This window comes from Chiloscyllium punctatum, chromosome 6 (assembly GCF_047496795.1).
Source record: "Chiloscyllium punctatum isolate Juve2018m chromosome 6, sChiPun1.3, whole genome shotgun sequence".
NCBI lineage: Eukaryota > Metazoa > Chordata > Chondrichthyes > Orectolobiformes > Hemiscylliidae > Chiloscyllium > Chiloscyllium punctatum.
This window is the reverse complement of record NC_092744.1, coordinates 91,112,841-91,126,982: the sequence shown is the minus strand read 5'-3', so window position 1 is coordinate 91,126,982 and position 14,142 is coordinate 91,112,841.

Sequence of the window (14,142 nt, the reverse complement as noted above, 5' to 3'; positions counted from 1 at the left end):
TCATTAATTCAATCTAGCTTATCCCATACATTCAATGTCTCGGCATTTACGCCTTCATTTTCGGAATCAAACTGCATTCATTCTTTCATACAAACTAAGTACACGTTTCATTTCAAAGACGAGAGCTTGTCTCATTCATTCGATGTATCCAACCTCACTGATTCATTGAAAGAATCAAACTGCATCAATCATTCAAAGAATCAAACTGCTCTCAGTCTTTCAATGAAAATAGTGATATACAATCAATCATTGAAATCCAGCTTATGGCATTCATTCACAGTTTATCCTAAACGCCTTTGTTCAATGAAATAAACAGCATTCAAACATTCAATGAAATGAAAATGTACGTTTTAAATCAAAGAGTATACCTTGCCTCGTTTATTCAATGTCTGGAGCTTTACTGATTTATTCAAAGAATCAAACTGCATGCATTCATTCAATGAAACAGAGTATATGTTTCAATTCAAAGAAAAGATCTTGTCTAATTCATTTAGAGCCTCGAGCTTAAATGATTCATTCAAAGAATCAAAACTGCCTTCATTCATTCATTCAAAGAAGCAAATTAGACGTTTCAATTCAAAGTGTAGAGCTTGTCTCATTCATTCAATGTCTCGACCTTAACTGATTCATTCAAAGAATCAAACTGCGTTCATCTATTCAATGAAGCAAACTGCACTCAATCATTCAATGAGAAAAGCGGTATTCGTTCATTACTTCAATCTAGGTTATTCCATTCATTCAATGTTTCGGCAATTACGCCTTCATTTTAGGAATCAAACTGCATTCATTCTTTCATACAAACTAAGTACACGTTTCATTTCAAAGACGAGAGCTTGTCTCATTCATTCGATGTATCCAATCTCACTGATTCATTGAAAGAATCAAACGGCGTTCAATCATTCAATGAATTAAACTGCTCTCAGTCTTTCAATGAAAATAGTGATTTTCATTCAATCATTGAAATCCAGCTTATCACATTCATTCACAGTTTAATCCTCAACTCCTTCGGTCAATGAAACAAACAGCATTTAACATTCAGTGAAACGAAATATACGTTTCAAATCAAAGAAACCTTGTCTCATTCATTAAATTTCTCGAGCTTAACTGATTCTTTCAAAGAAACAAACTGCGTTCATTCATTCAAAGAAGCAAATTGCACGCAATCATTCAATGAAACAAACGGTATTCATTCATTGAATCCAGCTTATCCCATTCATTAAATGTCTCACCTTAAACGCCGGCACTCAATGAACCAAAGTGCATTCATTCATCCAATGTGTCGAGTTGAAATGATTCTTCCCGAGATTAAAATTGCGTTCGTGCATTCAGTGAATCAAACTGCACTCAATCATTCCATGAACCTTATAGTTCTATTTCATTCAATTGATCGAGTTTATCCCATTCATTCAAAATCTCGACCTTAACGCCTTCGTTCAATGAAACAAACTGCATGCATTCATTCAAAGAAACAGAGTATAAGTTTCAATTCAAAGTGTAGAGCTTGTCTCATTCATTCAATGTCTCGACCTTAACTGATTCATTCAAAGAATCAAACTGCGTTCATCCATTCAATGAAGCAAACTGCACTCAATCATTCAATGAGAAAAGCGGTATTCGTTCATTAATTCAATCTAGCTTATCCCATACATTCAATGTCTCGGCATTTACGCCTTCATTTTCGGAATCAAACTGCATTCATTCTTTCATACAAACTAAGTACACGTTTCATTTCAAAGACGAGAGAATGTCTCATTCATTCGATGTATCCAACCTCACTGATTCATTGAAAGAATCAAACTGCATCAATCATTCAAAGAATCAAACTGCTCTCAGTCTTTCAATCAAAATAGTGATATACATTCATTCATTGAAATCCAACTTATCTCATTCATTCACAGTTTAATCCTAAACGCCTTCGTTCAATGAAACAAACAGCATTCAAACATTCAATGAAATGAAAATATACGTTTTAAATCAAAGAGTATACCTTGCCTCGTTTATTCAATGTCTGGAGCTTTACTGATTCATTCAAAGAATCAAACTGCATGCATTCATTCAATGAAACAGAGTATATGCTTCAATTCAAAGAAAAGATCTTGTCTAATTCATTTAGAGCCTCGAGCTTAAATGATTCATTCAAAGAATCAAAACTGCCTTCATTCATTCATTCAAAGAAGCAAATTAGACGTTTCAATTCAAAGTGGAGAGCTTGTCTCATTCATTCAATGTCTCGACCTTAACTGATTCATTCAAAGAATCAAACTGCGTTCATCTATTCAATGAAGCAAACTGCACTCAATCTTTCAATGAGAAAAGCGGTATTCGTTCATTACTTCAATCTAGGTTATCCCATTCATTCAATGTTCGGCATTTACGCCTTCATTTTAGGAATCAAACTGAATTCATTCTTTCATACAAACTAAGTACACTTTTCATTTCAAAGACGAGAGCTTGTCTCATTCATTCGATGGATCCAATCTCACTGATTCATTGAAATAATCAAACTGCGTTCAATCATTCAATGAATCAAACTGCTCTCAGTCTTTCAATGAAAATAGTGATTTTCATTCAATCATTGAAATCCAGCTGATCGCATTCATTCACAGCTTAATCCTCAACGCCTTCGTTCAATGAAACAAACAGCATTCAAACATTCAATGAAATGAAAATATACGTTTTAAATCAAAGAGTATACCTTGCCTCGTTTATTCAATGTCTGGAGCTTTACTGATTCATTCAAAGAATCAAACTGCATGCATTCATTCAATGAAACAGAGGATAAGTTTCAATTCAAAGAGTCGATCTTGTCTCATTCATTTAGGGCCTCGAGCTTAAATGATTCATTCAATGAATTAAAACTGCCTTCATTCATTCATTCAAAGAAGCAAATTAGACGTGTCAATTCAAAGTGGAGAGCTTGTCTCATTCAATGTCTCGACCTTAACTGATTTATTCAACGAATCAAACTGCGTTCATCCATTCAATGAAGCAAACTGCACTCAATCATTCAATGAGAAAAGCGGTATTCGTTCATTACTTCAATCTAGGTTATCCCATTCATTCAAAATTTCGGCATTTACACCTTCATTTTAAGAATCATACTGAATTCATTCTTTCATAAAAACTAAGTACACTTTTCATTTCAAAGACGAGAGCTTGTCTCATTCATTCGATGTATCCAACCTCACTGATTCATTCAAAGAATCAAACTGCGTTCATCTATTTAATGAAGCAAACTGCACTCAATCATTCAATGAGAAAAGCGGTATTCGTTCATTACTTCAATCTAGGTTATCCCATTCATTCAATGTTTCGGCAATTACGCCTTCATTTTAGGAATCAAACTGTATTCATTCTTTCATACAAAGTAAGTACACTTTTCATTTCAAAGACGAGAGCTTGTCTCATTCATTCGATGTCTCCAACATCACTGATTCATTCAAAGAATCAAACTGCGTTCATCTATTCAATGAAGCAAACTGCACTCAATCATTCAATGAGAAAAGCGGTATTCGTTCATTACTTCAATCTAGGTTATCCCATTCATTCAAAATTTCGGCATTTACACCTTCATTTTAGGAATCAAACTGAATTCATTCTGTCATAAAAAGTAAGTACACTTTTCATTTCAAAGACGAGAGCTTGTCTCATTCATTCGATGTATCCAACCTCACTGATTCATTCAAAGAATCAAACTGCGTTCATCTATTCAATGAAGCAAACTGCACTCAATCATTCAATGAGAAAAGCGGTATTCGTTCATTACTTCAATCTAGGTTATCCCATTCATTCAATGTTTCGGCAATTACGCCTTCATTTTAGGAATCAAACTGCATTCATTCTTTCATACAAACTAAGTACACGTTTCATTTCAAAGACGAGAGCTTGTCTCATTCATTCGATGTATCCAATCTCACTGATTCATTGAAAGAATCAAACGGCGTTCAATCATTCAATGAATTAAACTGCTCTCAGTCTTTCAATGAAAATAGTGATTTTCATTCAATCATTGAAATCCAGCTTATCGCATTCATTCACAGCTTAATCCTCAACGCCTTCGTTCAATGAAACAAACAGCATTCAAACATTCAATGAAATGAAAATATACGTTTTAAATCAAAGAGTATACCTTGCCTCGTTTATTCAATGTCTGGAGCTTTACTGATTCATTCAAAGAATCAAACTGCATGCATTCATTCAATGAAACAGAGGATAAGTTTCAATTCAAAGAGTCGATCTTGTCTCATTCATTTAGGGCCTCGAGCTTAAATGATTAATTCAATGAATTAAAACTGCCTTCATTCATTCATTCAAAGAAGCAAATTAGACGTGTCAATTCAAAGTGGAGAGCTTGTCTCATTCAATGTCTCGACCTTAACTGATTTATTCAACGAATCAAACTGCGTTCATCCATTCAATGAAGCAAACTGCACTCAATCATTCAATGAGAAAAGCGGTATTCGTTCATTACTTCAATCTAGGTTATCCCATTCATTCAAAATTTCGGCATTTACACCTTCATTTTAGGAATCAAACTGAATTCATTCTTTCATAAAAACTAAGTACACTTTTCATTTCAAAGACGAGAGCTTGTCTCATTCATTCGATGTATCCAACCTCACTGATTCATTCAAAGAATCAAACTGCGTTCATCTATTTAATGAATTAAACTGCACTCAATCATTCAATGAGAAAAGCGGTATTCGTTCATTACTTCAATCTAGGTTATCCCATTCATTCAATGTTTCGGCAATTACGCCTTCATTTTAGGAATCAAACTGTATTCATTCTTTCATACAAAGTAAGTACACTTTTCATTTCAAACACGAGAGCTTGTCTCATTCATTCGATGTCTCCAACATCACTGATTCATTCAAAGAATCAAACTGCGTTCATCTATTCAATGAAGCAAACTGCACTCAATCATTCAATGAGAAAAGCGGTATTCGTTCATTACTTCAATCTAGGTTATCCCATTCATTCAAAATTTCGGCATTTACACCTTCATTTTAGGAATCAAACTGAATTCATTCTGTCATAAAAACTAAGTACACTTTTCATTTCAAAGACGAGAGCTTGTCTCATTCATTCGATGTATCCAACCTCACTGATTCATTCAAAGAATCAAACTGCGTTCATCTATTCAATGAAGCAAACTGCACTCAATCATTCAATGAGAAAAGCGGTATTCGTTCATTACTTCAATCTAGGTTATCCCATTCATTCAATGTTTCGGCAATTACGCCTTCATTTTAGGAATCAAACTGCATTCATTCTTTCATACAAACTAAGTACACGTTTCATTTCAAAGACGAGAGCTTGTCTCATTCATTCGATGTATCCAATCTCACTGATTCATTGAAAGAATCAAACGGCGTTCAATCATTCAATGAATTAAACTGCTCTCAGTCTTTCAATGAAAATAGTGATTTTCATTCAATCATTGAAATCCAGCTTATCACATTCATTCACAGTTTAATCCTCAACTCCTTCGGTCAATGAAACAAACAGCATTTAACATTCAGTGAAACGAAATATACGTTTCAAATCAAAGAAACCTTGTCTCATTCATTAAATTTCTCGAGCTTAACTGATTCTTTCAAAGAAACAAACTGCGTTCATTCATTCAAAGAAGCAAATTGCACGCAATCATTCAATGAAACAAACGGTATTCATTCATTGAATCCAGCTTATCCCATTCATTAAATGTCTCACCTTAAACGCCGGCATTCAATGAACCAAAGTGCATTCATTCATCCAATGTGTCGAGTTGAAATGATTCTTCCCGAGATTAAAATTGCGTTCGTGCATTCAGTGAATCAAACTGCACTCAATCATTCCATGAACCTTATAGTTCTATTTCATTCAATTGATCGAGTTTATCCCATTCATTCAAAATCTCGACCTTAACGCCTTCGTTCAATGAAACAAACTGCATGCATTCATTCAAAGAAACAGAGTATAAGTTTCAATTCAAAGAGTAGATCTTGTCTCATTCATTTAGTGCCTCGAGCTTAACTGATTCATTCAAAGAATCAAAACTGCCTTCATTCATTCATTCAAAGAAGCAAATTAGACGTTTCAATTCAAAGTGTAGAGCTTGTCTCATTCATTTAGTGCCTCGAGCTTAACTGATTCATTCAAAGAATCAAAACTGCCTTCATTCATTCATTCAAAGAAGCAAATTAGACGTTTCAATTCAAAGTGTAGAGCTTGCCTCATTCATTCAATGTCTCGACCTTAACTGCGTTCATCCATTCAATAAAGACAACTGCACTCAATCATTCAATGAGATAAGCGGTATTCGTTCATTAATTCAATCTAGCTTATCCCATACATTCAATGCCTCGGCATTTACGCCTTCATTTTCGGAATCAAACTGCATTCATTCTTTCATACAAACTAAGTACATTCATTCATTTCAAAGACGAGAGATTGTCTCATTCATTCGATGGATCCAATCTCACTGATTCATTGAAATAATATAACTGCTTTCAATCATTCAATGAATCAAACTGCTCTCAGTCTTTCAATGAAAATAGTGATTTTCATTCAATCATTGAAATCCAGTTTATCGCATTCATTCACAGCTTAATCCTCAACGCCTTCGTTCAATGAAACAAACAGCATTCAAACATTCACTGAAATGAAAATATACGTTTTAAATCAAAGAGTATACCTTGCCTCGTTTATTCAATGTCTGGAGCTTTACTGATTCATTCAAAGAATCAAACTGCATGCATTCATTCAATGAAACAGAGGATAAGTTTCAATTCAAAGAGTAGATCTTGTCTCATTTATTTAGGGCCTCGAGCTTAAATGATTCATTCAATGAATTAAAACTGCCTTCATTCATTCATTCAAAGAAGCAAATTAGACGTTTCAATTCAAAGTGTAGAGCTTGTCTCATTCATTCAATGTCTCGACCTTAACTGATTCATTCAAAGAATCAAACTGCGTTCATCCATTCAGTGAAGCAAACTGCACTCAATCATTCAATGAGAAAAGCGGTATTCGTTCATTACTTCAATCTAGGTTATCCCATTCATTCAATGTTTCTTCAATTACGCCTTATTTTAGGAATCAAACTGAATTCATTCTTTCATAAAAACTAAGTACACTTTTCATTTCAAAGACGAGAGCTTGTCTCATTCATTCGATGTATCCAACCTCACTGATTCATTCAAAGAATCAAACTGCATCAATCATTCAAAGAATCAAACTGCTCTCAGTCTTTCAATGAAAATAGTGATATACATTCAATCATTGAACTCCAGCTTATCGCATTCATTCACAGTTTAATCCTAAACGCCTTTATTCAATGAAACAAACAGCATTCAAACATTCAATGAAATGAAAATGTACGTTTTAAATCAAAGAGTATACCTTGCCTCGTTTATTCAATGTCTGGAGCTTTACTGATTTATCCAAAGAATCAAACTGCATGCATTCATTTAATGAAACAGATTTTATGTTTCGATTCAAAGAAAAGATCTTGTCTAATTCATTTAGAGCCTCGAGCTTAAATGATTCATTCAAAGAATCAAAACTGCCTTCATTCATTCATTCAAAGAAGCAAATTAGACGTTTCAATTCAAAGTGTAGAGCTTGTCTCATTCATTCAATGTCTCGACCTTAACTGATTCATTCAAAGAATCAAACTGCGTTCATCTATTCAATGAAGCAAACTGCACTCAATCTTTCAATGAGAAAAGCGGTATTCGTTCATTAATTCAATCTAGCTTATCCCATACATTCAATGTCTCGGCATTTACGCCTTAATTTTAGGAATCAAACTGCATTCATTCTTTCATACAAACTAAGTACACGTTTCATTTCAAAGACGAGAGCTTGTCTCATTCATTCGATATATCCAACCTCACTGATTCATTGAAAGAATCAAACTGCATCAATCATTCAATGAATCAAACTGCTCTCAGTCTTTCAATGAAAATAGTGACATACATTCGATCATTCAAATCCAGCTTATCTCATTCATTCACAGTTTAATCCTAAACGCCTTCGTTCAATGAAACAAACAGCATTCAAACTTTCAATGAAATGAAAATATACGTTTTAAATCAAAGAGTATACCTTGCCTCGTTTATTCAATGTCTGGAGCTTAACTGATTCATTCAAAGAATCAAACAGCATGCATTCATTCAATGAAACAGAGTATATGTTTCAATTCAAAGAGTAGATCTTGTCTAATTCATTTAGAGACTCGAGCTTAACTGATTCATTCAAAGAATCAAACTGCCTTCATTCATTCATTCAAAGAAGCAAATTAGACGTTTCAATTCAAAGTGTAGAGCTTGTCTCATTCATTCAATGTCTCGACCTTAACTGCGTTCATCCATTCAATAAAGACAACTGCACTCAATCATTCAATGAGATAAGCGGTATTCGTTCATTAATTCAATCTAGCTTATCCCATACATTCAATGTCTCGGCATTTACGCCTTCATTTTCGGAATCAAACTGCATTCATTCTTTCATACAAACTAAGTACACGTTTCATTTCAAAGACTAGAGCTTGTCTCATTCATTCGATGTATCCAACCTCACTGATTCATTGAAAGAATCAAACTGCATCAATCATTCAAAGAATCAAACTGCTCTCAGTCTTTCAATGAAAATAGTGATATACAATCAATCATTGAAATCCAGCTTATGGCATTCATTCACAGTTTATCCTAAACGCCTTTGTTCAATGAAATAAACAGCATTCAAACATTCAATGAAATGAAAATGTACGTTTTAAATCAAAGAGTATACCTTGCCTCGTTTATTCAATGTCTGGAGCTTTACTGATTTATCCAAAGAATCAAACTGCATGCATTCATTTAATGAAACAGATTTTATGTTTCAATTCAAAGAAAAGATCTTGTCTAATTCATTTAGAGCCTCGAGCTTAAATGATTCATTCAAAGAATCAAAACTGCCTTCATTCATTCATTCAAAGAAGCAAATTAGACGTTTCAATTCAAAGTGTAGAGCTTGTCTCATTCATTCAATGTCTCGACCTTAACTGATTCATTCAAAGAATCAAACTGCGTTCATCTATTCAATGAAGCAAACTGCACTCAATCTTTCAATGAGAAAAGCGGTATTCGTTCATTAATTCAATCTAGCTTATCCCATACATTCAATGTCTCGGCATTTACGCCTTAATTTTAGGAATCAAACTGCATTCATTCTTTCATACAAACTAAGTACACGTTTCATTTCAAAGACGAGAGCTTGTCTCATTCATTCGATATATCCAACCTCACTGATTCATTGAAAGAATCAAACTGCATCAATCATTCAATGAATCAAACTGCTCTCAGTCTTTCAATGAAAATAGTGACATACATTCGATCATTCAAATCCAGCTTATCTCATTCATTCACAGTTTAATCCTAAACGCCTTCGTTCAATGAAACAAACAGCATTCAAACTTTCAATGAAATGAAAATATACGTTTTAAATCAAAGAGTATACCTTGCCTCGTTTATTCAATGTCTGGAGCTTAACTGATTCATTCAAAGAATCAAACAGCATGCATTCATTCAATGAAACAGAGTATATGTTTCAATTCAAAGAGTAGATCTTGTCTAATTCATTTAGAGACTCGAGCTTAACTGATTCATTCAAAGAATCAAACTGCCTTCATTCATTCATTCAAAGAAGCAAATTAGACGTTTCAATTCAAAGTGTAGAGCTTGTCTCATTCATTCAATGTCTCGACCTTAACTGCGTTCATCCATTCAATAAAGACAACTGCACTCAATCATTCAATGAGATAAGCGGTATTCGTTCATTAATTCAATCTAGCTTATCCCATACATTCAATGTCTCGGCATTTACGCCTTCATTTTCGGAATCAAACTGCATTCATTCTTTCATACAAACTAAGTACACGTTTCATTTCAAAGACGAGAGCTTGTCTCATTCATTCGATGTATCCAACCTCACTGATTCATTGAAAGAATCAAACTGCATCAATCATTCAAAGAATCAAACTGCTCTCAGTCTTTCAATGAAAATAGTGATATACAATCAATCATTGAAATCCAGCTTATGGCATTCATTCACAGTTTATCCTAAACGCCTTTGTTCAATGAAATAAACAGCATTCAAACATTCAATGAAATGAAAATGTACGTTTTAAATCAAAGAGTATACCTTGCCTCGTTTATTCAATGTCTGGAGCTTTACTGATTTATTCAAAGAATCAAACTGCATGCATTCATTCAATGAAACAGAGTATATGTTTCAATTCAAAGAAAAGATCTTGTCTAATTCATTTAGAGCCTCGAGCTTAAATGATTCATTCAAAGAATCAAAACTGCCTTCATTCATTCATTCAAAGAAGCAAATTAGACGTTTCAATTCAAAGTGTAGAGCTTGTCTCATTCATTCAATGTCTCGACCTTAACTGATTCATTCAAAGAATCAAACTGCGTTCATCTATTCAATGAAGCAAACTGCACTCAATCATTCAATGAGAAAAGCGGTATTCGTTCATTACTTCAATCTAGGTTATTCCATTCATTCAATGTTTCGGCAATTACGCCTTCATTTTAGGAATCAAACTGCATTCATTCTTTCATACAAACTAAGTACACGTTTCATTTCAAAGACGAGAGCTTGTCTCATTCATTCGATGTATCCAATCTCACTGATTCATTGAAAGAATCAAACGGCGTTCAATCATTCAATGAATTAAACTGCTCTGAGTCTTTCAATGAAAATAGTGATTTTCATTCAATCATTGAAATCCAGCTTATCACATTCATTCACAGTTTAATCCTCAACTCCTTCGGTCAATGAAACAAACAGCCTTTAACATTCAGTGAAACGAAATATACGTTTCAAATCAAAGAAACCTTGTCTCATTCATTAAATTTCTCGAGCTTAACTGATTCTTTCAAAGAAACAAACTGCGTTCATTCATTCAAAGAAGCAAATTGCACGCAATCATTCAATGAAACAAACGGTATTCATTCATTGAATCCAGCTTATCCCATTCATTAAATGTCTCACCTTAAACGCCGGCATTCAATGAACCAAAGTGCATTCATTCATCCAATGTGTCGAGTTGAAATGATTCTTCCCGAGATTAAAATTCCGTTCGTGCATTCAGTGAATCAAACTGCACTCAATCATTCCATGAACCTTATAGTTCTATTTCATTCAATTGATCGAGTTTATCCCATTCATTCAAAATCTCGACCTTAACGCCTTCGTTCAATGAAACAAACTGCATGCATTCATTCAAAGAAACAGAGTATAAGTTTCAATTCAAAGAGTAGATCTTGTCTCATTCATTTAGTGCCTCGAGCTTAACTGATTCATTCAAAGAATCAAAACTGCCTTCATTCACTCATTCAAAGAAGCAAATTAGACGTTTCAATTCAAAGTGTAGAGCTTGTCTCATTCATTTAGTGCCTCGAGCTTAACTGATTCATTCAAAGAATCAAAACTGCCTTCATTCATTCATTCAAAGAAGCAAATTAGACGTTTCAATTCAAAGTGTAGAGCTTGCCTCATTTATTAAATATATCCAATCTCACTGATTCATTGAAATAATCAAACTGCGTTCAATCATTCAATGAATCAAATTGCTCTCAGTCTTTCAATGAAAATAGTGATTTTCATTCAATCATTGAAATCCAGCTTATCGCATTCATTCACAGCTTAATCCTCAACGCCTTCGTTCAATGAAACAAACAGCATTCAAGCATTCAATGAAATGAAAATATACGTTTTAAATCAAAGAGTATACCTTGCCTCGTTTATTCAATGTCTGGAGCTTTACTGATTCATTCAAGGAATCAAAACTGCCTTCATTCATTCATTCAAAGAAGCAAATTAGACGTTTCCATTCAAAGTGTAGAGCTTGTCTCATTCATTCAATGTCTCGACCTTAACTGATTCATTCAAAGAATCAAACTGCGTTCATCTATTCAATGAAGCAAACTGCACTCAATCTTTCAATGAGAAAAGCGGTATTCGTTCATTACTTCAATCTAGGTTATCCCATTCATTCAATGTTTCGGCATTTACGCCTTCGTTTTAGGAAACAAACTGAATTCATTCTTTCATACAAACTAAGTACACTTTTCATTTCAAAGACGAGAGCTTGTCTCATTCATTCGATGGATCCAATCTCACTGATTCATTGAAATAATGAAACTGCGTTCAATCATTCAATGAATCAAACTGCTCTCAGTCTTTCAATGAAAATAGTGATTTTCATTCAATCATTGAAATCCAGCTGATCGCATTCATTCACAGCTTAATCCTCAACGCCTTCGTTCAATGAAACAAACAACATTCAAACATTCAATGAAATGAAAATATACGTTTTAAATCAAAGAGTATACCTTGCCTCGTTTATTCAATGTCTGGAGCTTTACTGATTCATTCAAAGCATCAAACTGCATGCATTCATTCAATGAAACAGAGGATAAGTTTCAATTCAAAGAGTAGATCTTGTCTCATTCATTTAGGGCCTCGAGCTTAAATGATTCATTCAATGAATTAAAACTGCCTTCATTCATTCATTCAAAGAAGCAAATTAGACGTGTCAATTCAAAGTGGAGAGCTTGTCTCATTCATTCAATGTCTCGACCTTAACTGATTCATTCAACGAATCAAACTGCGTTCATCCATTCAATGAAGCAAACTGCACTCAATCATTCAATGAGAAAAGCGGTATTCGTTCATTACTTCAATCTAGGTTATCCCATTCATTCAAAATTTCGGCATTTGCACCTTCATTTTAGGAATCAAACTGAATTCATTCTTTCATAAAAACTAAGTACACTTTTCATTTCAAAGACGAGAGCTTGTCTCATTCATTCGATGTATCCAACATCACTGATTCATTCAAAGAATCATACTGCGTTCATCTATTTAATGAAGCAAACTGCACTCAATTATTCAATGAGAAAAGCGGTATTCGTTCATTACTTCAATCAAGGTTATCCCATTCATTCAATGTTTCGGCAATTACGCCTTCATTTTAGGAATCAAACTGAATTCATTCTTTCATACAAAGTAAGTACACTTTTCATTTCAAAGACGAGAGCTTGTCTCATTCATTCGATGTCTCCAACATCACTGATTCATTCAAAGAATCAAACTGCGTTCATCTATTCAATGAAGCAAACTGCACTCAATCATTCAATGAGAAAAGCGGTATTCGTTCATTACTTCAATCTAGGTTATCCCATTCATTCAATGTTTCGGCAATTACGCCTTCATTTTAGGAATCAAACTGCATTCATTCTTTCATACAAACTAAGTACACGTTTCATTTCAAAGACGAGAGCTTGTCTCATTCATTCGATGTATCCAATCTCACTGATTCATTGAAAGAATCAAACGGCGTTCAATCATTCAATGAATTAAACTGCTCTGAGTCTTTCAATGAAAATAGTGATTTTCATTCAATCATTGAAATCCAGCTTATCACATTCATTCACAGTTTAATCCTCAACTCCTTCGGTCAATGAAACAAACAGCATTTAACATTCAGTGAAACGAAATATACGTTTCAAATCAAAGAAACCTTGTCTCATTCATTAAATTTCTCGAGCTTAACTGATTCTTTCAAAGAAACAAACTGCGTTCATTCATTCAAAGAAGCAAATTGCACGCAATCATTCAATGAAACAAACGGTATTCATTCATTGAATCCAGCTTATCCCATTCATTAAATGTCTCACCTTAAACGCCGGCATTCAATGAACCAAAGTGCATTCATTCATCCAATGTGTCGAGTTGAAATGATTCTTCCCGAGATTAAAATTGCGTTCGTGCATTCAGTGAATCAAACTGCACTCAATCATTCCATGAACCTTATAGTTCTATTTCATTCAATTGATCGAGTTTATCCCATTCATTCAAAATCTCGACCTTAACGCCTTCGTTCAATGAAACAAACTGCATGCATTCATTCAAAGAAACAGAGTATAAGTTTCAATTCAAAGAGTAGATCTTGTCTCATTCATTTAGTGCCTCGAGCTTAACTGATTCATTCAAAGAATCAAAACTGCCTTCATTCATTCATTCAAAGAAGCAAATTAGACGTTTCAATTCAAAGTGTAGAGCTTGTCTCATTCATTTAGTGCCTCGAGCTTAACTGAT